At 39.3% G+C, this 26,606-nt stretch overlaps 1 protein-coding gene across 5 annotated transcripts in view; it reads left to right on the top strand.

The window, feature by feature from the left end:
- The window catches only part of Dennd1a (DENN domain containing 1A), a 479,814-nt gene that overhangs the window by 17,329 nt on the left and 435,879 nt on the right, over window positions 1–26,606 (top strand). The window lies entirely within an intron of this gene.

Raw genomic sequence — 26,606 nt, forward strand, 5'->3', positions numbered from 1 at the left:
AAGGAGGAAGTGCAAAAAAGTGACTTCCAAAAAATGTGAGATATGACCGAAAAAGCTGACTGCCTGGACAGTCACCCAAGATTTCTATACAACATTGGGGCATCCATCTTTGACCTACATGCCTAACATATCTGACAGACTCATCTGTAAAGCAGGATTTTCTAAATGGCCTTGCTACATTGTCTTGTCAAGGTTCGGCATCCTTTCTTTTGTGTCCTGCTTGTCCATTTTTGGACAGCCTACTGTCAGCAGTCGAGCCAAGGACATTTTCTTACCCAGTGGCTAACTTGCCACAAAGAAAGTAAACTCCATGTGGAGTTTCTTCGATGCCCATAATCTGTGAAGTATATTGGTGCTGCCAGGAGCAGACATGTCTCATAGTCATAAAAAAAAAAAGAAAAAAGAAAAAAAATCTATTTTTTAAACTATTAGTTTAAATAATAGACTTAAACTTATCTATTGTTAAAAGATCTTAAATGCCATATTCTGTAGATCTCTGAAGTGTTTGAAGATGACCTGTCTATCTAAAATATATCTGTTTGACCTTGAAAACACCTAATATGACTACAATACTAATACTAATATGACTAAATACTAACTTGCATTTCTTTATATCCCAATTAGTTGGTAATAATAGCTTTCATGGACTAGGAATTTGCATTACATTGTTAAATGAATTATATAGGTACAATACCTTGAACAAGATTAGAAATATATGTACTGTATTTTCTAACAAAAACAATCTCAAATTTGTATCGATACACATAATTTGTATACAATATACAAAGATCCAATCCAGGGTAAAATATTTAAAACTATTAGTTTCTTTCTAAAAGTAGATTCAATAATCTACTTTTAAAAAATCTTATCCGAATTCTCTTTTTTCTTTTTAGAGTAGATTCAATAATCTACCCTTTATCCATCATTTCTGTATCTCTTTTTTTCAGAGTAGATTCAGCAATCTACCTTTTATCATGTCTATATCCTCTTTTTTCTCTTCAGAGTATATTCAATAATATACTCTTTATCTTATATTTTATATATCTTTTTGTTTTTGTTTTTGTTTTTTTTCAAATAAGAACCCTAAATCTAATCTCCTTCCTTTAGCTTTTTTCCTGACCATTAACAATAACAACTTGTAACCAACCATCCTAACAAAATGACAATTATGCATAACCCATTGAATGACCAAAAACCACATACCCCCACCTCTCGGAATGTGGGCGTCATGTTCTTAAAATTACTTTCTGCCATCTGGGGGCAAAGGCATCCTATTTAGGGGATCCTGCATTACATTAGTAAATGACTCAGTTTTCTCTCCTATTTCTTCAATTCTGTTCTAAGTATTCAAGGCTGCCACAGGCAGCATAAAGCCAGGGTGTGGTCATCATATAGAGATTGCCTTTCTACATTAGCATAATCTCTCTTTCCAAGAAGTTGGTCTTGGGAGATTTCAGGACCTCTATCCTTACTTTGTTGTTCAATGGTCTTAGCTTCATCTTTCCGCCAGGTCCTCCACTATAACTGAGGACCAGCCTCCAAAACTGCTGTAACCAAATCTCTCCACTCTTGAGGGATAATTCTATTACAAATTGACCAAGAGTCATCTGCTTCACAAAAGGTGTGATACGTGCCATGTGAGACTATTGCTCCCTTGAATCTCCTCACATCTAACATTTGCACTGGAGTCCATTCAGCTCTTACACAATCTGGGGGATATGTATCATTTGGCAGTTCCTATAAGGTTACTGGATAGATTAAGGTTGGCTGTTGGAAAGCCTTAGGCTGTTTCTCTGTAACCTTATAATGGAATGCTGAGATTGGTTCACCTTTAAATTTCTCTGTCTGGGTCTGAATATCTCTATGTTCTGTTTCAATAATTTTTTTTTAAACTTACCTTGGCACTCATATTAACCAACTTTTAAATGATAAAACAAAAATGATCTAACAAATAATATTTATAATTGACTTGACATATGTCCCATCAGCATTAATTATCCTCTCAGTTAATTGTTCCATTTTTAGAACATCAATTGTATTATCAAACAGAGATCAAACACTCTTTATTGTAAAAATGTTTCTCATTTTTTAATGTGGGAAAAAACTTTCTTATAACTAATTCCTCCCTTTAAGAAATCTCAGTTGACTCACCAAATCTGCTGATAATGACGATTCAGAAGATGATGTGGCAATAGCCTGAGGGGGGGGCCCAAGGAAAGCCAGAACCCACCAGGAGAGGAAAGAAGCCAAAAAGCCAGCTTTCTGCACTGGGGAACATGTGAAAGCAGCTAATTCTGGGGTGTTTGGAGCTTGAGCCTGGGGAGTTTACTGCAGAGAGGCTGCAACAGAAACTTACCCAGCAGGGTAGTGACTTCAGCCCAGGTAGGGTGGAGACCTTAGGTAAGAAGAGACCCTTTGCTAGACTGCTTAGGTTATGGTCTTGCTGCCTCACAAGATAGGGATACCTCCCTCTCTGGTGTTTAGCTGTGGTCCTAAGTTTAAGTATTTAAAAAACTTTTCTTAAAATATCCAGTTTATTTAAACTTTCTGTAAAACTCTATTCTTTTAAAGAAGTTTAAGATCTCTCAACTGTGTGTTCTGGTAATATCCAACTAAAGTATCTTTTTTATTTTAAGAATGAAGACATAAAGAGTACAACCATAATTTGTTGAAGGGAAAACCAAGTTCCATCAGTGTAAACAATTCAGTGTCTCTAAAGTCAATACCAAGTGGATTATTCTTAAGTTACAAAGTCTGCCCGCCAGCAAGAATGTCCCTGTATGTGAACACATGGAGATGCAGCTTCATAATTAAACCAGCATTGTTTTAAATCCTATCTTTCATAAACCTTGTTCTTAAGACAATTCTTATTTTGAGAAACATTTTATTTTGTTTTTTTAGTTTTGTTTGGTTATGTCATAGTTTATTACTCTTTGTTCATTTCAGTCTTTAATCTTTTTTTGGGTTTTCAAGATGGTTTCTCTGTGTAGCTTTGTGCCTTTCCTAGAACTCATTCTGTAGCCTGGGCTGGCCTCGAACTCACAGAGATCCACCTGCTACTGCCTCCCGAATGCTGGGATTAAAGGCTGGCACCACCACCGCCCCGGCATAGTCTTTCATTTCTTTAAGCTAATTAAACATCTTATTTTCTACATCTAATAATTTCAGTACCTGAAGTCTTAGAAGGTTTGATTCTCTCATCTTATATTTTTGAGCCTCTTATTAACGGTATTGTTTCTTTATTATCATTACATTTATATATATGTGTGTGTGTGTGTGTGTGTGTGTGTGTGTGTGTGTGTGTGTAGTGCATATATATCTCTACAAATGTGTGTATGTGTGTATATTAAATATGTATGTTGCATGTATGTTTTTGTGTGTGCTATGGCATGTGTTTGGAGGTCAGAGGACAACCTGCAGGAATTGGTTCTCTCCTACCATGTGGGGCTCAGGGATCAAACTCAGGTTGTGAAGCTTGGTGGCAAGCACCCTTCCCTGCTGAGCCATCTTGCAACCTCCTATGGTCTTGTTACTTGAAAGGTTTTCTGACTTTGCCCATAGTGCTTTTATTTATTTGTTTGGTTTTGGTTTTTTGAGACAGGGTTTCTTTGTGTAATCCTGGATGTGCTGGAACTTGCTCTGTAGACCAGGCTGGCCTTGAACTCACAGAAATCCAACTGACTCTCTGCCCGGCTGAGACTAGTGGTTTTTATTTCGGTTGAGATAACAAGCATGAGTTTCTTTCTTGATCACTTTCTTGATCATTTTTATAGTCCTTGTTTAAATGGTAGGAGAGAATTTGTAGTTATGCTTTCCACTAGAATTGGTTACTTTTGCATTGCTATAACCATAGTACCTGACAGAAATGATGTAAGGAGGAAGAATTGGTTTTGGCTTGTTATTTCAGAGGGCCTCAGTTCAGCATAGTGAGAAATGCATAATAGAGCAGCCCAGGTCTGTAGCAAAAGCTTTCTTGTTGGATTATCTTTGGTCTGCCAGTCCACAAATGGTGACCTAGTGATTTATTATTAATTATGAAAGCTTGGCCTTAGCTTATACTTGTCCCACTAGCTCTTAAAACTTAAAGTAACCTGCTTTTATTAATCTGTGTTTTACCATGTGGCTCTTTACCTTTCTTTCTGTATGTCCAACTCCCTCCATGTCTTGTTGGCATCTCCCCTGCACCTCAATTATCTTCTCCTACTTCCTCTCTCTGCCCGGAAGTCCTACCTATACCTCCTGCCTAGCTATTGGCTATTCAGTTCTTTATCAAACCAATCACAGCAGTATATCTTCACACAGTATACAAATATCCCACAACACAAGTCATGGCAGCTGAGCTTATGTAAGAGGCTTTCACTTCATGGAGGATCAAGAAACAGGGAGAAGAGGGGGGAAGCCAGTGCTTAGTTGGCTTTCTTTTTCCTTTTCACCTCATCTGTGTTCTTAGCCCAGTGGGTAGTGCTGCCCACATGCAGGGCAGATCTTTCTCCTCAGTTAATCCTTTCATTTCTTAGGTCAGTGATCCGCAACCTGTGGGTTGTGACCCCTTTGGGGTTGAATGATCCTTTTCACAGGGGTCTCCTAAGACAAATGGGAAAACACAGATATTTACATTATAATTCATTACAGTAGCAAAATTATGAAGTAGCAATGAAAATCATTTTATGGTTGGGGGTCACCCCAACATGAGGAACTGTATTAAAGCAGCATTAGGAAGCTTTAGAACCACTGTCTTAGGTGATTCTAAATCCAGTCAAACTGACAGTGAAAATATTAACCATTACCACCTTAGGCTGAACCTTACTTAGTTATTCTGGTATTCTGGGAGCCTTAAGAGAGCTGGAGAATGATGCTTGCATTGGATTGTATAATAACCTCTGCTAGTTAGTTTTTGTTGTCAATTTGACACAAGCAAAATCTTCTGGGAAGAGGAAACCCCAATTGAGAAGAAAATGCCTTGATCAGGTTGGCCTGTAGGCAGGTCTGTGGGCCATTTTTTTTGAGTAATGATTAATGTTGGTTGGCCCAGCTTACTGTGGGTACTGCCAACCCATGGGCAGGTGGTTCTGGTTTGTATAAAAAAGCAAATTGAATGAATCATGGAGAGCAAGCCAGCAAGTAGTATTCCTCCATGGTCTCTGCTTCAGCTTCTGCCTCCAGATTCCTATCTTGAGTTCTTGCCTTCAAGCTGTAAGATAAAATAAACCGTTTTCTCCCCAAGTTGATTTTGGTTTTGATGTTGGTCACAGCAGTAGAAACCTAGTTTTTATGCTTTAGTTATCATACTAGCTTCATTTTTCTCTTTGTTTTTCTGAATTTTCCTCATTTTCTTGCAAGCTCCTTAATATACTCAAGGAGATGGGGAAAATCCATTGTTTATGGTTGTTTCCTATAGGGTTAGAGGGTACTTAATGCTGGCAGATTGCCACAGTAGAATTTTCAGCTGTAGGTTTTCCAACTTGCAGCCAGGTTGATGGGCATCCACATCTCTGGGTCTCCACAGCTGTGAGTATCCACATCTTCATGGGTCTCCACATCTTCATGGGTCTCCACATCTTCATGGGTATCTTCAGCTCTGGGAGTCCACAGCTCTGCTCAAGCTCTTTCCCAGATTGTCTACTCTACCTAGCCAAATCTTGAAATGTTTACTTCATGTCCCACCTTTTAAGACTCTTTTGTGAAGTGTTTTGAAAGTTTCTGTCAGTAAAAACTTAAAAATAAGAGCCAAGTGAAAACAGTTATCACCAAAAATTTTGAAAAGAAATTGCACTTTTTTCAATGCTGCAAGGGCAGGAGGAGGATGTCAGATTGAGCAGGGGTTTTATAATTGAGTTAAATATCTTCATGTAGAAAACACTGTGTACTGTTCATTTTACTTATTTTTGTTGCAGATCAGAAAGGACCTTGTTCTTTCTGTGTGGACTATTCATAGATACCCTGGACCATGGGCTTTGCTTGGAATGGTATCTACAGTTTGCAACCCCACAGCATTTGGCTTTACCAATAACTTGGCAGTTAGTTGTGTATTTCCTTATGACAGCTTATAGTTGCCTGTTTACCTTCATATTTTATTGTGTTTTGTCTCCTTGACTGGGCTGTAAGCTCCTTAAGAGCCATTATCAGTATATATTTAGATTACTCATAAGTATGTGTTGAATGAGATAAATTTAGATGCCTCAGATGATAGTTGAAACCTAGAAATATTTATAGAGTGCACGGTTGAGTGTATCACAGCTCTGAATATTGTTTATTTCTCCAGGAAGAAGAAGTTTTAATATGAATCATAGGTTGCTTATTCATTGCTCTCCTCAGGGACTTTCATTCAGTTAACAAACTTACTGAGTGCTTGTTAAAAGCCAGTCCCTTTGTTAGGGACTTGGGAATACAGGGATAAAGCAAAGCAAGGTTGCCAGACTAGTGGGTAATATCACATATGTATGTATAAGAGGGTAGCGTAGCATACCCACCTAGAAAGCCATATCAGAAAACTTTGAAATGAGCCTTTTGAGGATGTGGAAAGAGCAACTGGGTTTTGTGAGGGAGTCAGAGAAGCCTTCAGAGAGGAGGAGGCATTTGTTATTATTCGCTTACCCATTCATTCAGTAAATCTCTTAAGTGTCTCCAACTTATCAAACAATGAATGGTCTTAGTGCATCCTGAAAAAGATATTGTTAAGAGATAGAAGATATTTATGGCAGGAAACTTGTCAAGAACATGCACTCTGAAGAAAGTATTTGAGTTTGTACTATCTTTCCACAGGCAAGCTACTTTTGACCTTTTTTTCCTTTTTGATTTTTTGAGGCAAGGTTTCTCTGCAGTTCTGGCTGTCCTGAAACTTGCTGGCCTTGAGTTTACAGAGATCTGCCTGCTTCTGCCTCCTGAGTGCTGGGATTAAAGGCGTGCACCACCACCACCTGGATAGTTTTGACTTGTAATTTCTACAGGACAGTGTATATATGTGTACACATGCCTGCAAGTATTCATGTGTATGTACACAAGTACGTGCACTTGTGCTTGCAATGTATGGTACATGTGAAGGTCAGAGGTTGATGCTGCTGTTTTTTTAATTAATTATTTTTTTTATTGCTCTTTGTCTTATTTTTTGAGATAGCGTTTCTCATAGAACCTGGAGTATAGTTTCAGCTAGGCTGACTGCCCAGCAATCTCCCAGGACACATCTGTCTGCCTACCCACCCCCAGCACTGGGGAGGGGTTAAAAATGTATGCCACTCTCCCTCGCTTTTAGGTGACTGCTGGGGAACTGAACACAGGTCCTTAGGCTTGCCCAGCAAGCACTTTATCCATTAGGACAAATCCCCATCCCCACTGACAAATCCCTAATGACTGTCATAAAATCCTACAGATCTTGTAGTATTGTAGGCAAATTGAGGGTGAATATATAAACTTAAGTGTAATACATTTGGGTTGGAGAGATGGCTCAGTAGTTAAGATCACTTGCTGCTCTTTCAGGAGGACCTAGATTTGGTTCCTAGCACCAACATGGTAGCTCACAACCATCTGAAACACCAGTTCTGGGGGATCTGATGCTCTCATCTGGCCTGTGTGGCACCAGGCAATGCACTCGTAATCCATATCCATACAGACAGGCAAATACTCATACACGTAAAATAAAAACATCTTCAAAATACAGAGACACCTTCAAGTGAAGTAGCACAGTAGATAGTAATATTAATCTAGCCCTTCTCAAATAGTTTGATAGATGGTAACGCAGGTATAAGGCATGTGAGTAGATTAGGCCTGATGGGAAGCTCAAAATGATTATGGTAGAGTTGTTGGGCAGATGAGGTTGAAGGATCTCTCTGAGGATGAACTGCAAACATGCATGCCATGCTTTGGTTATTATCTTGTTTTTTAAACTTCTGAATACATTGGGGATTTATGCTTTTGCTTTGGTTTTAAACTGTGTAGTTAAAACTGTGTAGTTACATCCTAGACTGTAGCACATCAGCTAGGAGCCTGGACTTTGGAGGTCAGTGGCCTGGATTCTAGTTGCAATGGCCTCACTCCTAGAGCCTGACTTCAAGGCAGTTACTCTAATTGACCCATACCTTAGTTTTTCACCAGCATAATTGATAATAAACACACCTGTCTTGTGTGTTTGCTTTGTTGTCTGTTCATTATGTTCTTTGAACCTTTTGGATTTGAAACTATGAAATAGATAGTCTGAGGAAATCATAGTTGGTAATGTGCTTGCCTAGCATATGTGTCTTAGTCACTGTTCTGTTGCTCTGAAGGGACACTATGACCAAGGCAATTCTTATAAAAGAAAGCATTTAACTGGGGGCTTGCTTATAGTTTCAGAGGCATAGTCCATTATGGCAGGGAGCATAGGGGAAGGCAGGCATGGTACTGGAGAAGTAGCTGAGAGCTACATCCTGATCTGCAAACAGAGAAAAGTGGGCCTGGCATGGGCTCTGTCCCCTTTTTATTTAAAATAGATGTTTTGTCTTACATAATATGCCCTGGTTATGGCTTTCCCACACTCTACTCCTCCCCATTCCTCCTACCTCTCCTCCCATCTGCATCCCTTTCTCTTTTTTATTAGGTAAGAACAGGCTTCTAAGAGAAAATAATAAAATATAGCAAGATAAAATAAGATAAAAACCATCACATTGAAGTTGGACAAGACAAGCCAACAGAAGGAAAAGAGACCAAGAGAAGGCACAAGAATCAGAGACTCACTTCTTTTCACACACTCAGGAATCTCATAAAAGCACTAAACTAGAAGCCATAACATATGCAGAAGACCTGGTGCAGACTTTGCAGGCCTGTGCATGCTGCTTCAGTTTCTGTGAGTTCATATGAACTTTGCTCATGTTGATGCCCTGGCAAGGGCTTTTGAAACCTTAAAGCCCACCCCCAGTGACACACTCCTTCCAGCAAGGCCACACCTACTCCAACAAGGCCACACTTCCTAGTCCTTCTAATCCTATCAAAGAGTTCCGTCTACTCCTTGTGACTAAGTATTAAAATATATGAACCTGTGGGGGCCATTCTTATTTAGACCATACACTGCGAAGCTTTGGGTTCAGTCAGCATCAGATAAGCTCGACATGATGGTGAATGCCTATAATTCTAGTACTTTGGAAGTAGAGGAAGAAAGATCTGAAGTTCAAGATCTTTGTTGACTATATAATGAGTTTGAGGTGATCCTGGACTACATGAAAACCTGTCTCAAAACAGACAGACAAAAAACAACCAATGAAAAATCCCACACCACCGCCACCACCATCACCACCACCCACCACCATCCACCACCACCCACCACCACCCACCACCCACCACCCACCACTCACCATGAAAAAAATCCATGTAATAAAAGTAGTTCTGTTTGGTGGGCCTTTTACCTGTTAGGAACTTGGGAAGTTAAGTTGACATAAGTCATAAGTCTTCATATTAATACCTCAAATGTTACTTAATACTTTATAAATAGGTAAAAACTGAGAATGATAGAGTGCTATTTGGAGTTGAGGGCATTGGTTCCTATAGAGGGAAGTCCTTAAGCTCATGTTCTAGACAGCACCTGTTCACATTTAGACTTGTCAGTCTGCCCAGAGCCAATGCAAGCATTTTCCATCATCCAAGCCTGTACCCTTCAGCTGTGCCTCTTGCTGTTTTATAGTGCAAACTCTTAGCTTTTACTGCAACTCTTCTCTGAAGGGTTTCTTGGCAAGTTTATCTTTTGTTTTCCAGTTGAGCTTGAAGGTCTCTGGACTTGGGATAAGATTGCCTTTTTTGTACCAATAGGTTTGAATGCCTGTGGCTTTACTTAGACCTGCCATAGCTGAAGATTTTATTAAAAATTAAGACTCTCTCACCCCTTTTGTTAGTATTCTTTGGAGGCAATAGAACCTGGAGTAGGTATCTAGGATGGGTCATGGAGCATTGATGCAGCAACACTCAGGAGTTAAGGTTGTATGGTCACTTGAAATCCATCTCCATAGTCCCTAGGCTTTTTGGATCTCTCAGGAAATAGTTGATTTGGCTTTCTCATCTCCCTTCCTTTTCATGGGCTCTCTCTACTTGGTCCCCTGTTAGTTTTAAGCACTGTTATTTAACTAAATGGGTATCAAACTTGGCTGGTTATACACAAGAATCATTTGAGGGGCCTTAGCAGTTTTTCTAGGCCCCACTTCAGAGCCTCTGTATCAGAGTCATTGGAACCCAGGAATCTTCAGTCTCAAAGTGTCTCAGATGATCCCATGAAAGCAGCTCACAGATCTGAGCTCTAGAACCAGGCCTGGCACCACCTCATCTCGGAGACTCAGGTGGACTCTGGGGAAGAGAGGAATGACTTGTTTGTCAGATGCCTTTTATTTTTAAACAGGGAAAGGGTTTCCTGCATTTTTTTAAATTAAGAGATAGATGCATTTATAGCCATTCTCAAACTGTTCACACAGAATATGTTCACACAGTTAGGGTTAGGGAACTGTTCACACAGTTCCATGAGCTGATGTTAAAATCAAATATTGCTGGAGTTTGCCCCAACTTCTAGGGAAAAAAGTTTTCTCTCCTGTTGAGCAGATTTTTGATTTGATGGAATCAAATCCATTAGTGTGCTCCCCTCCCCCCACTGTGGCTTGTTATTTTGGAGTCCTTTAACAATGCAATTTGATGGTATAGGCTTTTGGATACCTTTGGGGAAGGAGTGCTAGGAGAAACTCTCAAAAGATTAGACAGAAATGAAAGAACTGTAGGCAGGCAAAGGGGAATGAAATAATCTCAACTTTAATGTCAAAGTCTCTTCTACATGGACTGTGTTGTCGACAAAGTCTTGTCTCCCTCCCTTCACCGCTTCCTTCCTCTCTCTCCATTTTTTTTCCTTTTCTTCTCCTCTGCTTTATTATTTTGAGCAAGCTCTCCAATATAATGAAAGAGCGATTTCCCTTGTACTGTTCCCAATTGTGGAACAGATTCAGTCTTTTACCTTTAAATATAATGTTAACTGCAGTAGGTTTTTTTTTTTTTTTTTAATTTCAGTTTTATTTTATGTATATGAATGTTTTGCTTGTATGTATGGCTGTGTACCATGTGCACACCTAGTGCCCACAAAAGCCAGAAGAGTATGTTGGATCCTTTGGAACTGTAGTTACAGATGGTTGTGAATTGCCATGTGGGTGCTAGAAACTGAACCCAGGATCTCTGAAAGAGCAGCCAGTGTGCTCTTTACCTGCTGAACTATCTATCTCTTCAGCTCCAAATGCAGGTTTTTGATAGGTGTCCTTTTTCAAGATGAGGAATGTTCCTTTTAGGTTTTCGAAGTTTTAAAAATTATGGTGTTGAATTTTTGTCAAATGCTTTTCCCTGCATCAATTAATACAATTTTTTTTTCTAATTTAGCCTATCAGTATTGGATTGTACTAATCAATATTAGGTGGTATTGATTTTCAAATACTGAGCTGCCTCACATTCCTGGAATAAACTACACTTGATCAGGATGAATATTGTGGAATTTCATTTGCTAATGTAATTTTTAAAAAAGACTTATTTATTATATATACAGTATTCTGCCTGTATGTATGCCTGCAGGCCAGAAGAGGGCACCAGATCTCATTACAGATGGTTGCGAGCCACCATGTGGGTCCTGGGAATTGAACTCAGGACCTCTGGAAGAGCAGTCAGTGCTCTTAACCTCTGAGTCATCTCTCCAGCCTGCTAATGTAATTTTTATTAAAATATTTTGTTGCATATTTAGTGTGTGTGTGTGTGTGTGTGTGTGTGTGTGTGTGTGTGTGAGAGAGAGAGAGAGATGCAGATTTGGTAGCAAGTGCCTTTACCTGCTGAGCCATCTCATGCATTGACTATCATTTTATTTATTTATTTATTTAAATATTTATTATTATTTACATTTTGTTAAGGTTTTTGTGTTACTCTATATGAGGGATGTTAGTCTGTATAGTACACATTTGTATTTTTTTTATAACATAATTATTGATTCTTTGGAAATTTCACATCATGCATTTTGATCTCTCACCTTCTAGTCCCTCCATATCATTCTTATACATGATGCCTGGTATCTTTTTATATATTAATGTCTCACCTCTATCTCTAGTGTTGAATAATTTGTGTCTGATATGTTTTGTTTTCTTCAGGGTTTTCATGCTCAAGGTTGAACTTTTGGAATGTGCAGTTACAATTTTCATCAAATTTAGAATGTTTTTTGTCATTATTTCCTCCAGATAAATTTTTTTCACTTTTACCTTCCTTGTTTGGAGAATCCAGCATATTAGGTGGTATGCAGTTGGCTCAGGGTCAGTGAAACTGTTTTGGTTACCTTTAAGTATCCTCCCTCCATTCCCATTTCAGTTTAGGTAGGTTCTGTTGTTACATCTTTTGCTTTGCCAAGACAGTGTTCCTTTGGTGTCTTAAGCCAGGCTCAACTCACTGTATAGTCCAGCCTCAAACACCTGGTCATCTCCTCCCTCAGCCTCTTGAGCTCTGGGATTGCAAGCATGTACTTCCATGCCCAGCTACTTGTTGTATTTTATTTGTTTGTTTTTTGAGACAGGATTTCTCTGTGTAGCTTTGTGCCTTTTTCCTGGAATTCACTCTGTAGCCCAGGCTGGCCTTGAACTCACAGAGATCCGCCTGCCTCTGCCTCCCGAGTGCTGGGATTAAAGGCGTGCGCCACCACTGCCCTGCTACCTGTTGTATTTTAAGTCCACCAGTCTTTTCTTCTGTAGAATTTAATCTGTTGTTAGTTCTATTTAGTATATTTTTCATATCATTTAGTCCCCTCCCCACCCCACCCCCCTTTTTGGGACACTGGGGGTTGAATGTTAGACTTTAATTGTGTAAATCAAGTGCTCTACCACTGAGCCTATTCTCCAGCCCATCTTTTTACTTTTCATTTTATTTTGAGACAGGGTCTCACCAAATTTCTCAGAGTAGTCTTGAATTCTTACCCAGGTAGGCCTTGAATGGGCAATGTCTCATCTCCTCAGTAGCTAGAATTATAGGCTGGAACCATTAGCCCTGGTTTAATTTTTTTTTTTTTTTAATCTCTAGAAATGTAGTTTAGACTGTTTTTGAGTCTTGTATATTTTAAGGTTTTGAATAGGTAGAATGCAGTTATCAACTATTTGAAAGTTATTTTTATTAATTCTAATTGCTATCTTCATTATGAGTTGTATTTTGCTAATTTTTTGTATGCTCTAAAAGTTTTGATTGAATGTCGGATACTGTATATTTTATCTTTTTGGGTATTGGGTCTTTTTATGTTCTTTTAAAATATTTATTTTATTAACTGTTAAGTATTTATGTGCATTTGGATATGTACACATGAGTGTAGTTACCTAAGGAGGACATACGTGTCAGATCCCCCTGGCGCTGGAGTTAAAGTTGATTGTGAGTTGCCTGTTTGTTGAGGGTGCTAGGAAATGAATTCAGGTTCTCTCCAAGAGCAGCAACATCTTTAACATCTAAACCATCTCTCTAGCTCCGGAGTCTTCCTGACCTGGGTCCTCAGTTATGTGGGAGGTCTGACTGCTCAGGACTTTGAGCAGTTCTGAAGGCCCTTACAGTTGCCTTCAGGTAATGACATTATCATTTTTGGAGGGAATATATGTGGTGATATTGTGTCCCCCAGTGTATTGTGCACACTAATAAACTTATCTGGGGTCAGAGAACAGAACAGCCACTAAACAGACATAGAAGCCAGAAAATGGTGGCACATACACCTTTAATTCTTGCATTCGGGAGGCAGAGATCCATCTGGATCTCTGTGAGTTCAAGGCCACACTAGGAACAGAGCCAGATGTAATGGCACATGCCTTTAATCCCAGGAAGTGATGGCAGGAAGCAGAAAGGTATATAAGGCCAGGAAGTAGAGGCTTTTAGTAGCAGTTCAACTGAGATTTGTTTGGATAAGGACTTGGAGGCTTCCAGTTTGAGGAAACAGGATCAGCTGAGAAGTTGGCGAGGTGAGGTTAGCTGTGGCTTGTTCTGTTTCCCTGATCTTTCAGAATTTACCCCAATAGCTGGCACTGATTTCATAAGACCTTTTAAGGTTTGTGTTACAAATATATATATTTCTTGGAAATAAAAATCAATGAAAGTAGGGATTGCATTAGGTATATGCAGCTGCCCAAACTCAAAACTACACATTTGTAGTGTGTGCATTCTGGTATATGCATAGTAGAATAAGTATAATTGTGTAGATACAATTGTATATTATAGGCATGTAGTTAATTTAAAAAATAAAAGGATGGAGTCTGGGAATCACACTGCTTGAGCTCTAATATGTCTCTTAAGAAATTAGTTTTATTTATGTGCATTGGTGATTTGCCTGCATGTATGTCTGTGTAAGGGTGTCAAGTATCCTAGAACTGAAGTTACAGACAGTTGTGAGCCACCATGTGGGTTCTGGGAATGGAACTCAGGTCTTCTGGAAGAGCAGTAAGTTCTTTTAACCACTGAGCCATCTCTCTAGCTCCCTAATCTCTGTCTTTTACAAGCCAGGGAACAGCTTTTTAAACTTTTTTATTTCAGTGGCCTCATCTATAAAGTGAGAAAGATTATGATGGGCTCTTTAAGGAAGAGTAAGTAAGATGATATAGAAGTACTTACAACAGTCCCTATATATAGTTGTATTTAATCCTTAGCATGATTTAGAAACTTTCTGGTCTTGTGTAGTGTTCTTCATTATTTATGGGAGTTATGCTGATAACTCTCACAGGCTTGACTTGAGGCTTAAGCAAGACAGACTGGAAGTCATTAGTGAAACAAGTAGTTCTTGTTGCACATTTCTGTAAATAGCTTGTGAACCCTGAAAATAGTATGTCGAATATTTTACTTTAGGAACACTTTTCTGGGGAGACAGTGAAGCTTTTGGTGAAGTTCTCAGAGGCATCTGCCTCGCCCTGCTGCCCACCTAAGGTCCCTCTAGTATCCCTGCTCTTAACAACCCCAAGCAGTTTAGGGATAGGTAGCATGGTAGCATGGTATGGCAGAAAGGCATAGGTATAGTCTGAAAATCAGCCTTTAGTTGGAGTTCTGTTTACTCTTTTTTAAAAATAGTTTATTTTTTAATTTTCTGTTCATTGGTGTTTTGCCTGCATGTATATCTGTGTGAAGGTGTCAGAACTGGAGTTACAGACAGGTGTGAACTGCCATGTGGGTGCTGGGAATTGGACCCATGTCCTCTGGAAGAGCAGCTCTTAACCACTGAGCCATGTCTCCCTCTGCTTACTCTTTAGCCTCGATTTCCCTTACTGTACAACCGAGAAAATGATAGGTCCCCAGTACCTGACAGGCTTTGACAGTCAGCTTCAAAATCCTGTGACTCCCAGGTTAAGTGTGACTTGGGGCTGGAGGCTGAGTATCCAGAGACCATTTATTTTCTTACTTTGCCTTTGCTTGGTATTTTTTCCTTTGTAATTGAGTGACTTTCTTTTAGTTTTGGTAAAATGTGAAGTTTTGCTCTAGTGCCACAGTCTGCCCTTTATTCTTTTTCTTTTTTCCCTATTTTCTTTTACAACTTTTTTTTTTTTTTTTTTTTAAGATTTATTTATCATGTATACAGTGTTCTGCCTGCATGTGTCCCTGCAGGCCAGAAGAGGGTACCAGATCTCATTACAGATGGTTGTGAGCCACCATGTGGTTGCTGGGAATTGAACTCAGGACCTCTGGAAGAGCAGCCAGTGCTCTTAACCACTGAGCCATCTCTCCAGGCCAACTTTTTGCTTTTTTTGAGACAGGGTATCTCCATGAAGTTTTGGTGCCTGTCCTGGATCTTGCTCTGTAGACCAGGGTGGCCTCGAACTCACAGAGATCCACCTGGCTCTGCCTCGGAGTGCTGGGATTAAAGGTGTGTACTACCGCCGCCCGGCCGTTTTTTAAAAAAATGATCTTTATTTTTCTGTGTGTTGGTGTTTTGGCTGCATGTGTGTCTATGTGAAGGTGTCGGATGCCCTGGAACTGGAGTTATAGATAGTTGTGAGCCACCATGTGGTTTCTAGGAATTGAACCTGAGCTCTTAACTAATGAGCCATCTCTCCAGCCCCTATCCCTTGTTCTTAAAAGTCAGTTTGCTCATTCCCCACACTAATGTTTCTGTTTGGATTATTTTTCATGTTCTGGATTGTCTTTAGTAGTAGTATTTGAAAGCATAAGTTTGAGTCTTTGAAATATACAGTAATATGTAGATTACTTACAAGACCTATCATTGTTAAGGTGAAGAGATACTTTTATTTTTTTATTAGAGAGGTTGGGGAGGGAAGGGAAAAGAACACTTGTTGAAGTCAGAGTACAACTTTTCTGACATTTTGTTTCGAGGCAGGTTTCTCTTGTTTGTGTATACTGTAGGTTAGCTGGCACATGAGTTTCTGTCTTTACCTCCCATGTCAAAATAGGAATTGGGATTGCAGATGCACACCAACTGCATTTGGCTTTTTAAAATGTAGGTTCTGGGGAACTGAACTTTTTAATGTAGGTTCAGGTTGTTAGGCCTTCACTTAAATGCCTCTACTCACTGAGCCACCTTGTTGACCCAAGAGAATTATTTTTTTATAAATAAGTAATAGCTTTTATGCCAATTTAGTGTACAAAGCACTTAATCTTTCTTCCTTTTCTTCTTTTTTCTTTTTTTTGAGAAAGGGTCTCTACATAACTTTGGCTGTCTTGGAACTCAGTGTATAGACTAGGCTGCCCTTGAACTCACAGGGAGCCACCTGCCTCCCAAGTGCTGGGATTAAAGGTGTGCACCACTATACCCAGCTACTTTCTCATTTTTATTGGTTGTTATCCTTAAAAGAATTTTTCTGATGAGCAGGACCAGTGTTACCTCTGAACAGAGAAGAAACTGAATGGTAAAATGGTTTGTTCTAATTGTATTGAAAGGGAGGAATCTATCTGGAATTTTGAACCCAAGTTTTGTGATGTTTAGTAAGTAATCAAACCACACATTAGTACCCTGAGAAAGTTCTTTAAGCACATCAGGGAAATTATTATTAATGAAGGTTTCTGTTAATTTTTTTAAAAAACAACTAAGATATAGAGAAAAGTTGTCAATATAATATATAGAAGTTTTTAACAGAGAAAAGCACCAGTTTATAGTGAGATGCAAAAATGATGCCCCACCAGCTCTGAACACTTCAGGGTGCTTGTCCTTTAAGCAAGGTCATTGTCCTGTGTAACAACAGTTCAACTCAAAATCATTACTACATCTTATCCTTAGACCCTACTCAAGTTTCAGTAGTTGTCCTAATAGCACCCTTTCCAGCTCAGGATCACATGTTGCCTTTAGCTATCAGGTCTCCTTTTTCCCCCTTCATTTCGCAAGGGACCTTCATTTCATTCTTTCCTTGTTTTCAGAACACTTTGCAGATTGCAGGCCTGATAGTTCTCTGCTTGAACCCTTGTTTTATCAGGTTGCCTCTGCCCCTTTCATTTGCATCCTAGCCCTTTGTTCTGACCCTAGAATTGGCTAGTTCTATTCCTTTGATGACTTCATTCAGGTTATTTTTAACCAAGTTCTAACCTGAAAAGTTACTCTTTTTTGTTCATTTGCTGTTTTGTGATGTGGTCCTTTGAAGCAATGTCAATACCTGATTTTTCATTAAACTTTCATTCATTTATATCAGTATGGTTTTCCATTGTATGTAGTAGGTTGGACTCTGTTATTAATGATACTGTTGATTCTGATACTCAATTTGCCCAAAGTTTGACCAGCTGAAGCCCTTTCAGGGCATCTTCTGTCCTTTTTGATATATCCTTTCTATTTGAACACTACTTTCTGGTACAATAAGATATTCTAAGCTCATCTTGTTCTTTGTCTCCTGTTTTCCTGAAGAGCCCTGGTTCTTTTTAGATTGTATTTAACAGCCAGTGTTTTGGTACACAGTGTGCTCATTCTATTGGGGTATTGATCCTTCCAGGCTGTCTCAGTAGGCAGAGCCAAGAAATATGTGTGTTAAAAGTCATTTACAGTTTATTTTTCTAACAGTCTATATATATATTGAAAACCTTGAGCTCACATTGATATCTCTAAATGCAAACCCAATTCCATGTGAGTCATGTTGTTTGCTGTTAACTTCAGCAATGAGAAGCAAGGTGTCTACATGCCATCATTCTTGTCACAGACACAGGTCAGACCTCTTTTGCAATCTATGTGGATGCTCTCCTATTCTTGGGATCTCATATTCTTCATTCTTGGTGTTTCTATATTTTCCTTCCACTGGCCTAGTTTGACCCTGACTGCCAGGTACGATGGGCAAGCCCTCAAGCTCATACCTGGTGAGCTCATGCCTTTTTGAGCTTTCCTATCCAATCAGGGGTGCCTTTATGCTTGGAATGCTCCCTAGTGTCTTTGTCTCTGACACCATAGGTTGGGCTGCCCTTATTTGGTGACTCCTCATTCTGTTCCTGCTTTAACTCTCCGGTCAAGCTGTTCCTCAGTAGGTAACTTCCTTATCCACTTAGATTATACCTGCCATACCAAGCCACCCCTCGGCATGGCTGTGCTGCCTGCTCATGTGGTGACATCCCTTGTGCAGTCACCCTTTGCTCACTTCCTCAGGTACTCTCCACACTGGGTCACCAGCATGGGTGTCCATTTTGTTTTGCCTACCTTATAGCTTTAGTATTAAATTGTTAAAAAGAGGACAGGTTAGCCATGCGGTAGTGGCACACGCCTTTAATCCCAGCACTTGGGAGGTGGATCTCTGTGAGTTTGAGGCCAGCCTGGTCTACAGAGCAAGATCCAGGACAGGCACCAAAACTACACAGAGAAACCCTGTCTTGAAAAAACAGAAAAAAAAAAAAAAAAAAAAAAAGACCAGTTAGGGAAGGGGAAATTTTAAAAAATTATTAGTATGTGTGTGTATGCATGTGTGTGTGTGTGTGTGTGTGTGTACGTACATGTGTACACATGCCATGGCACAAATATGGTCAGAGGACAACTTTATGGAATCTTTCTCTCCTTCTGCCTTTACCTGTGTTCTGTAGATTGAATTCATGGCACCAGACTTGTGCAGCAAGTGCTTTTATCTGCTGACCTATTTCACTGGCCCTGATTTTTGTATTATTAAAGAGGAAATGTATTTATTGCTGTTACCACTCTTGACATGCTTAGATTTTTCCATGGAAGCTTGGCCTGTGAGAGAATTTGTGAACACAGTGGAGCTCTGCATGTTGCTGAGGAATGCCCATCCTTTGTTTCTGTTTGGAATGCAGCTGAATCTCTAGTCACCCTGGTAGCACAGAGTGGTGTGAGACTCTTTCTATGGAAGGCAAAGCTTTGTAACTTCTTTCATGGCAGTGTCTGTGTATCTTTACTAATGTGATCCTGAGAATATTATTAGAAATGAAAAGTGAAGTGTAAATCTTGAAACGGCTTGTTTGTATAATTGCACAACTAAGTTAATCACTCTTAACAAGTCTCAACAATGTCTGCATTTTCCTAGGAAGGTGTTAACTTGTTATGGGGTAGAAAGCACCCTTTGATACAGCATTTTCAGCCTGGAAAAATGGCTTTAATTTCAGAGTTCACTGAAACAAATGGAGACTTGTTGGGAATATTAACACTACTTTTTGCTTGTTTGTTTAGCTTAACAGCATCTATGTTTATTAGGTGATGTTTGCTAGGAAGTTCTGAGGTGTATACCGTTTCTGTTGACCTTGTTATCCAGGTTCAGACAGTGCCAGTTGTATGAGCTTCATACCTTAGCCCTTCACATCTCCATTTTTACGAAGCACTCTGTCAAAGCTGGCTTGGAGTTGTGAAGGCAGTGACATGAGAGATCTGAACACGGTGTTTCAGGGTTGTACTCTTAGAGGAGAAAAGCTCAGCACTGTGGCCTCGTTACCCTATGCAGCCCAGACTCATTTTGTTAGGAGTTAGTGTCACATTTTTCTCTTAATCTCCTAATATGTTCTAATTGAAGAAAAGCAGATCTTAATTGGAAGCTGATGATCCAGCAGAATGATCAATAGCATGATGCTTTGGATGGGGTGGGGAGGGGAAACAACCAGTAAGCCATCCTGCAGCCTGAATATTGTCAAAGCTTTTGTCTGTCTTGTGACTTCAAGCTGAGTGTACTTAATCATTCTGAGAACATGGCCCTGAGCACTGAGCGAGGCTCTTCCTGTGAATCACTGAGAATTGCGTTCACTGGAGAGGTAGTGAATAGAAATGTTCTCTTGGCTTTTTCTCAGCCCTCATTCTCCCAGAAGCAAAAACTGGGAAGGCTTCCTTTCTTTCAAACACATTTTAGCTGTTTGTGTCTGTCACTTTTCCTTGTATAAGAGATATGGCTGTTGTCAGCATGTGTGACTTATTGATACCTTTGACTCCAAAGGAAAACATCTGTAAAGAGTAATCGGTGAAAGTAGTGAGTTTTCTGTAAATCGCCTCCTGCCAGAGAAAGAGAGGCTGGAAACTGCTTGTCAGGTTGGAAGAAAACTCATTCAGGAGATACTTATTGTGCCAGGTGTCAGAACAGGGTTATGAGAAAACACAGTTGGTGCTCTCACAGAGCTGCCAGTCTGTTGGGAAGATAGATGCTTAATCGAAACACAGCAGTGGTTATGAGCCTTGGATGCACTTTGGAATAAACTGAGTAGTTAAAAAGAATTCAGCTGCTTGGGGATTTTATTTGGTCTAAGGCAGGGTCCTGAACTTGTGGATCACAATCCCTTTGTGGGTGACTGACCCTTTCATAGGAGTCTCATATTAGATGTCCTGCATATCAGATATTCACATTATGTTTCATAATAGTAACAAAATTATAGTTACAAAGTAGCAATGAAAATAATTTCATGGTTGTGGGGTCACCCCAACATGAGGAAATGTATTAAGGGTCGCGATGTTAGGAAGGTTGAGAACCATAAGTCTACGGTATATGGCATGGACATCAGGATTCTTAAAAGGTAACCATAATGTACCCAGGTTGAATTCAGATAGCCTGGAGAGTGGGAAACACTGCACAGAGGAGGAACTTTTCAACCTGGCAGTAAACTTCAAGGTGTAAAGAGTGTCCTAGTTAGGGCATCTGTTGCTGTGTTGAAACACCATGACCAAATCAACTTGGAGAGGAAAGAGTTTATTTGGCTTTTGTTTCTACATCACTGTTCATCACTGAAGAAAGTCAGGAGAGGAACTCAAACAGGGCAGGTACCTGAAGGCAGGAGCCAAAGCCTACCCACAATGGGCATTCTCTTCTCCCCCCATTATCAATTAAGAAAATGCCCTACAGGCTTGCCTACAGCCTGATCTTATGGAGGCATCATCTCAGTTGAAGTTCTCTCCACTCTAGTGACTCTAGCTGTGCCAAGTTGACATAAAACTAGCCAGCATAGGGAGGTGTGAGCTGAGTCTTGGTATATGAAACTTCTTAAAAGGCTGAGAAGATAAAGTCCTTACAAAAGGGAAGAGCAGCTGAGTAACCTAGAACAGGAAAGTGCCTGGTGTGTTAGTTCCTTCCTCCTCTTCTCCTTCCTTGCCTTATCTTTAGCCTGTGTGCCATTTGTGGGCCCCAGTGGTTCTCATCTCCAACCCAGGGCTAATATTACCTACAGGGGTTAGGTTGAAAATTACATGAGGTCCTGTAAAAATGCTGTTTAGGATCACAAAGTCCAAGAAATAATTAGTAAATGATGGTGGTTGTATAGTAATGATAATGTTACTAGAATTGGAGCATGGTTTGATTAGAGACTGGGTTCTTTATGGTTGAATCTTATAGTACAAGACCATGGGAGGTTCTAGTGAGTGGCAAAGAATATGCTTGGCATGTATGCAGAGTTCCAGATGAGGGCATGTATATGAGTAAAAGGCAATTAATAATGGGGCATCATGGCAGAACCAGGGCATTTCCATGGTAATATGCTAAGATGTATCACAAAGGGCTCTGGGAAAACTTGGGTCCATATTGGAAAATTGGCTCTGAACATGGTATTCTCAGCATCATTACGTGTTCTAAATTAGCAGTGAGTGTTAATAGGACAGAAATAGGATTTTCAGCTTCTTTAGCCAAGTAGTTAAAAATACTGAGTGTCTTGAAGAGTGTTGGAGGAATAAGCGGTCTCAAGGTGCTCTCAGAAATCCTGTGTAAGTTGCTACCACCTTTATTGTTTACAGGCTTAATGAGAATATTAAGAAGAGAATGCTTGGCAATTTGCATTTAGAGGAGGCACTTTCTAATTTATTTTTTTGATTTGTAGAAAATAAAAAAAAAAAATGCCTCCATCTGCATTGACTTCACTGGCCCTTAAAATAACTTATGTATATTTGTTATGTTATATAACTTGTCACAACATTAGTCACCATTTCTTCCATAAGGCAACATGTAAACCATCATGGGTAAGCATGACTAGAGCTTATAATTATAGACCAGTTTGTTCTTAGCATTTTAGTCAGCTTCTGCTTTTCTTCTTTCTTCTTTTCTTTTCTTTTTTTTTTTTGAGAGACAGACGGACAGACGGGGACGGACACACACACACACACACACACAGAGAGAGAGAGAGAGAGAGAGAGAGAGAGAGAGAGAGAGAGAGAGAGACACAGAGAGAGAGAGACAGAGAGAGACAGATAGAGACAGAGAGAGGGGCAGACAGACAATCAGGCAGGCAGATAGACAGTTATAATCTTCAGCTCCATGCAATATAACTCTGCCTACTGTCTGAACTGGGTGAGAATCTTTGGGGCTTATTACTTATTAGAGTGACTCAGATAGTGAGAAATGTGAGGTAGGAATACTTGTTTCTACAAATGGCCTTTTTCTTTGAAACATGTCTTTCATTACAAGAATACCATTGAAAGATATTGAGATGTATACTGTTCACTTTATGTACATTTTAGTTTATACACTAAATTATTGGGAGAATTCCATTTAACTAGATAAGTGGTTCCAAAATGTGGTCACAAGTCAAGTAGAACCACTGTGAGCTGGTTATTTGTTAGGAAGAGAAATCTAGGGTTCTACCTCAGAGACTCTGGTGGGGACAGAAATCTGTCTTTTAATTAGTCCTCAATTAGTTGTAATCCGTACTAAAGGTTGAAACATGTGGAACTGGATGATCATACCTGTCATTTATTGTACTCTTTTAGACTCCTGGAAAACTAGTTTCCACTTCCTTTGTCCCTTACTAATATTTACTTGGTTCTGTATAGGAGAAACACTACCTGACACGAGAGACAAAAATCCCTATTCTTCAACAGCTTATGTATGGAAGAGAAAAGATAACCATAACTAGTATTGGGACTGGTATAATGTGGAGAATTAAAATAGGTGCTGGAAAGTGTTATAGAGTTGGTCTTTCTGAGGCCAAGTACAAGCAGAGTTTTGGGTGACAGGAAAAACCACTATGTAAAGTTCTGTGTAAAGAGTCCTGTGTAAAGAGTTCTGAGTGGCAGAAAGAAGGTCAGTGTACCTGGATCTAGTGAGCCAGGAGAGAGATCTGAAGTGAAGTGTGACAGGTAGGTAGAGGCCAGGTCATGTAGGCTTTTGTGCAACCCCTCCCCCACCCTTTTTAACTTCATTAAAAAAATTATGGCATGATACATACAACAAAACTTCCGTTTTAACCATTTCAAAGTGCTCAGATTAATGGCATTAGATACATCTGTATTCTGCACCCATCTAGGACTAGAACTTGAAGTTTGACTTTGAATTTGCGGGATGCTTTGGAGAAGTTTTGCATGGAGGGCTGACACAAGTTGAACTTTACAATGAATGGACTCTTGCATGCAAAATTGAGGTATAAGCACATGGAGGAAAGAGGAGATATCAGGAGAGTAATGCATTTACTGAGGGTACCAAAAAGTACACAACTCTGGATTTTTATTTAATTTTATTTAATTTTGTGTGTGCTGGGAGCAGAACACTTGGGCATGGTACCTCTGAGTTAAATGTTAAATTCCCATCCCCTCTTTCCTTTATACATTGTATATATACATTCTGATAGTGGGATCAACAGAGCTTGCTGACTGGTTGGTAGTGACAAATAAAGAGGTCAGAAACATAAGTTTTATTGGTTTGAATAACTGTTAGCATTCAGGAGGTACAAGTTTGGGAAATAAAAATATATGATAATTAAATGTGTTTGAGATACCTAAGCATAAATGTTGAGTAGGCTTAAAAATCTGGAGTCAGGGAAGAAGTCAGGTTGAAGATAGACCGTAGGGGCTTGCCAGCATTTGCTCAGTAATTAAAGCCATGAGACTGAATGAGATCATCTAGGTAATGAGTGTAGACAGCAGGGTCTTGACCAGTTCAGGAGCAGGAGCTCTTCTGTGAGGGTTTAGCAAAGAACCACCAGTAAGGAAAGCAGAGAGCCGGAAGAGTGAGCTCCTGGAAGGGAAAGGAAGAATGTGTTTGAAGGGGCAGGGCAAACTGATCAGCTCTTTCAAAAGCTGCTATGAGGATAAAATAAAGCAAGCACGGAGAACTGTGCATTTGGAGGTCATTGGTGACCATGGCAAGTTGTTGTGATGATGTGGTGGTTTCATGATGCCTGCTTGAAGTAGGCTGCAGGCAGAAAGAAGGACCAGAAGCAACAAAAATAGCCAGTTAGGTCATTCTTTTCCTTAGATGGGCCTTTACAAATGCCCTGTGTACAGATTATAGCATGGATGTGTAATTGTTTTAGAATTTGAATGTATGGGACTGGAGAGATGGCTCAGAGGTTAAGAGCACGGGCTGCTCTTTCAGAGGTTCGGAGTTCAATTCCCAGCAACCACATGATGGCTCACAACCACCATCTGTAATGAGATCTGGTGCCCTCTTCTGGCCTGCAGTCATACATGCTGTATACATAATAAATAAATAAGTAAATCTTGAAAAAAAAGAATTTGAATGTAGTACTTTTGACATGCTCATGTTCATCATTTCATTTTAAGAACATGTCAAAAATGCTGAAGAAGTGGAAATTGAATAAAATAATGTGTGGGAGCTCTGATGAAGAGCCTCCACAGGGGCCCAGGGTTGTGTAGAACACATTTTACTTTCTTTTTTTGAGTCAGAGTCTCTATGTTGCCCTGGAACTGTTAACTCTCCGTGTAGGCTGCCCTAGAACTCATTTTGTAGACCAATCTGGACTCAAACTCAGATATCTGCCTGATTAAAGGGGTGTGCTACTACTCCCAGTTATGTGTAGAACACATTTTGAAATCAGTTTTAATCCATAGAAATAACATTCTGAGATGAAATCTAGCCCTTTGCAAAAGAAAGGTGTTTTTAGATTTTTGGAGGAAATCTTCCTAATGCTTTTCACACTATGCCATCTATTATTTGTAAAATAGAAGTGCTCTCTTTGTCAGATGATCTACCTCTAGGTCTCAGACTGGAAGGGATATTTTCATGTAGTATTTCCCACACATTTGGTGTCAACTTTGAAGGTCATGTTCTACCCTCCTAGTGGGGAAAAAGAATGCAAGCTTTTTGTTTCTTAATTTTAAGCCCTTAAAACTTAAGTTTACTTTTTAAAATAAGATGCTCTGATTTAGTCTCTTCTTTTTCAGTAACTATATTTAACTAAGTACATTTAAATACCTTGAATTTTAGAATAGCCAGCTCTCACTCTAATTAAGGCACTTATTTAAAGCTAAAGCCTGTGTTTCTCTACTGCAAAAAAAAAAAAAGATCTTTCACAAATCATAAAACATTTTCTTTCTTTCTACTGCTAAGGAATTAGAGCAAGCATTACTTTATTTTCCCGACTCTTAAGATGCTTGCTTGTATTTATGGGGTGAATGTTATTTTATGTGTTACTAAGAAAAACATTGCTGCCATTTACAGTCTCAGAATGCAGTGGGCTGAAGATGTGTAAGTATGGAGATCAGTGGTCATCATCTAGTCAGTGAAATGTGGAATTGGAGAGTTGCCTGTGTTTCCAGTCAGCTAAGGAAAGCAGTCAAGTTCTTCAGACTGTCTTTTCTCTGGCCCCTCACTTGCTCAGTTAGAGTACCACTCCCATACCTTACAGTACCACAGTAAGGATCACTAGATATAAATGACATTTGAAGATAATAGATTTTCTTGGGAACATTCAAAGTATTTTTTGATTTAAATTTAGACCCTTAGATATTATTAAACAACCCAGGAAGATCCTTATTTAAACTTTGTTGTCAGGTTTAAAATATAATTTAGTTAGATATTTGAAAGAATGATATTATTTGCTAAATAAATTTTTAAAAATTCTTTTTGGATGCAGGGTCTCTATCCCTGGCTGGCCTAGAACTTGCTATGTAGATCAGGTTGGCCTCAAACTCACAGAGCTCCACCTGCCTCTGCCTGACTTGCTAAATGATCTTTATCCAGTCTTAAAGTAGTTACCTTTTCATTATAGCAGGAAGAGATGATATATATCACATGTTTTATAACTCAGAAGTAACAACTATAAACATTCTGTTAGTACTGTGATCTTTCATGAATTTATTATGAATGCTTATGACATTAAAAAGGTAAAGGAATATAATAGTGAACATTCATACATATGGTATTGCCAGTGTAGGCAAACACTGTCTTAAATTTAGATTAGCTTCCCATGTTCATAGTATTCTAGTGAGGTGATTATTTCTCTTGTCTGCTATTCAAAAGCTGTAAGGAGTCATTTTTGTCATATGTGTTTTATCTAGCAATGGAGCA

The sequence above is a fragment of the Onychomys torridus genome, chromosome 4, assembly GCF_903995425.1.
Source record: "Onychomys torridus chromosome 4, mOncTor1.1, whole genome shotgun sequence".
Taxonomy (NCBI): domain Eukaryota; kingdom Metazoa; phylum Chordata; class Mammalia; order Rodentia; family Cricetidae; genus Onychomys; species Onychomys torridus.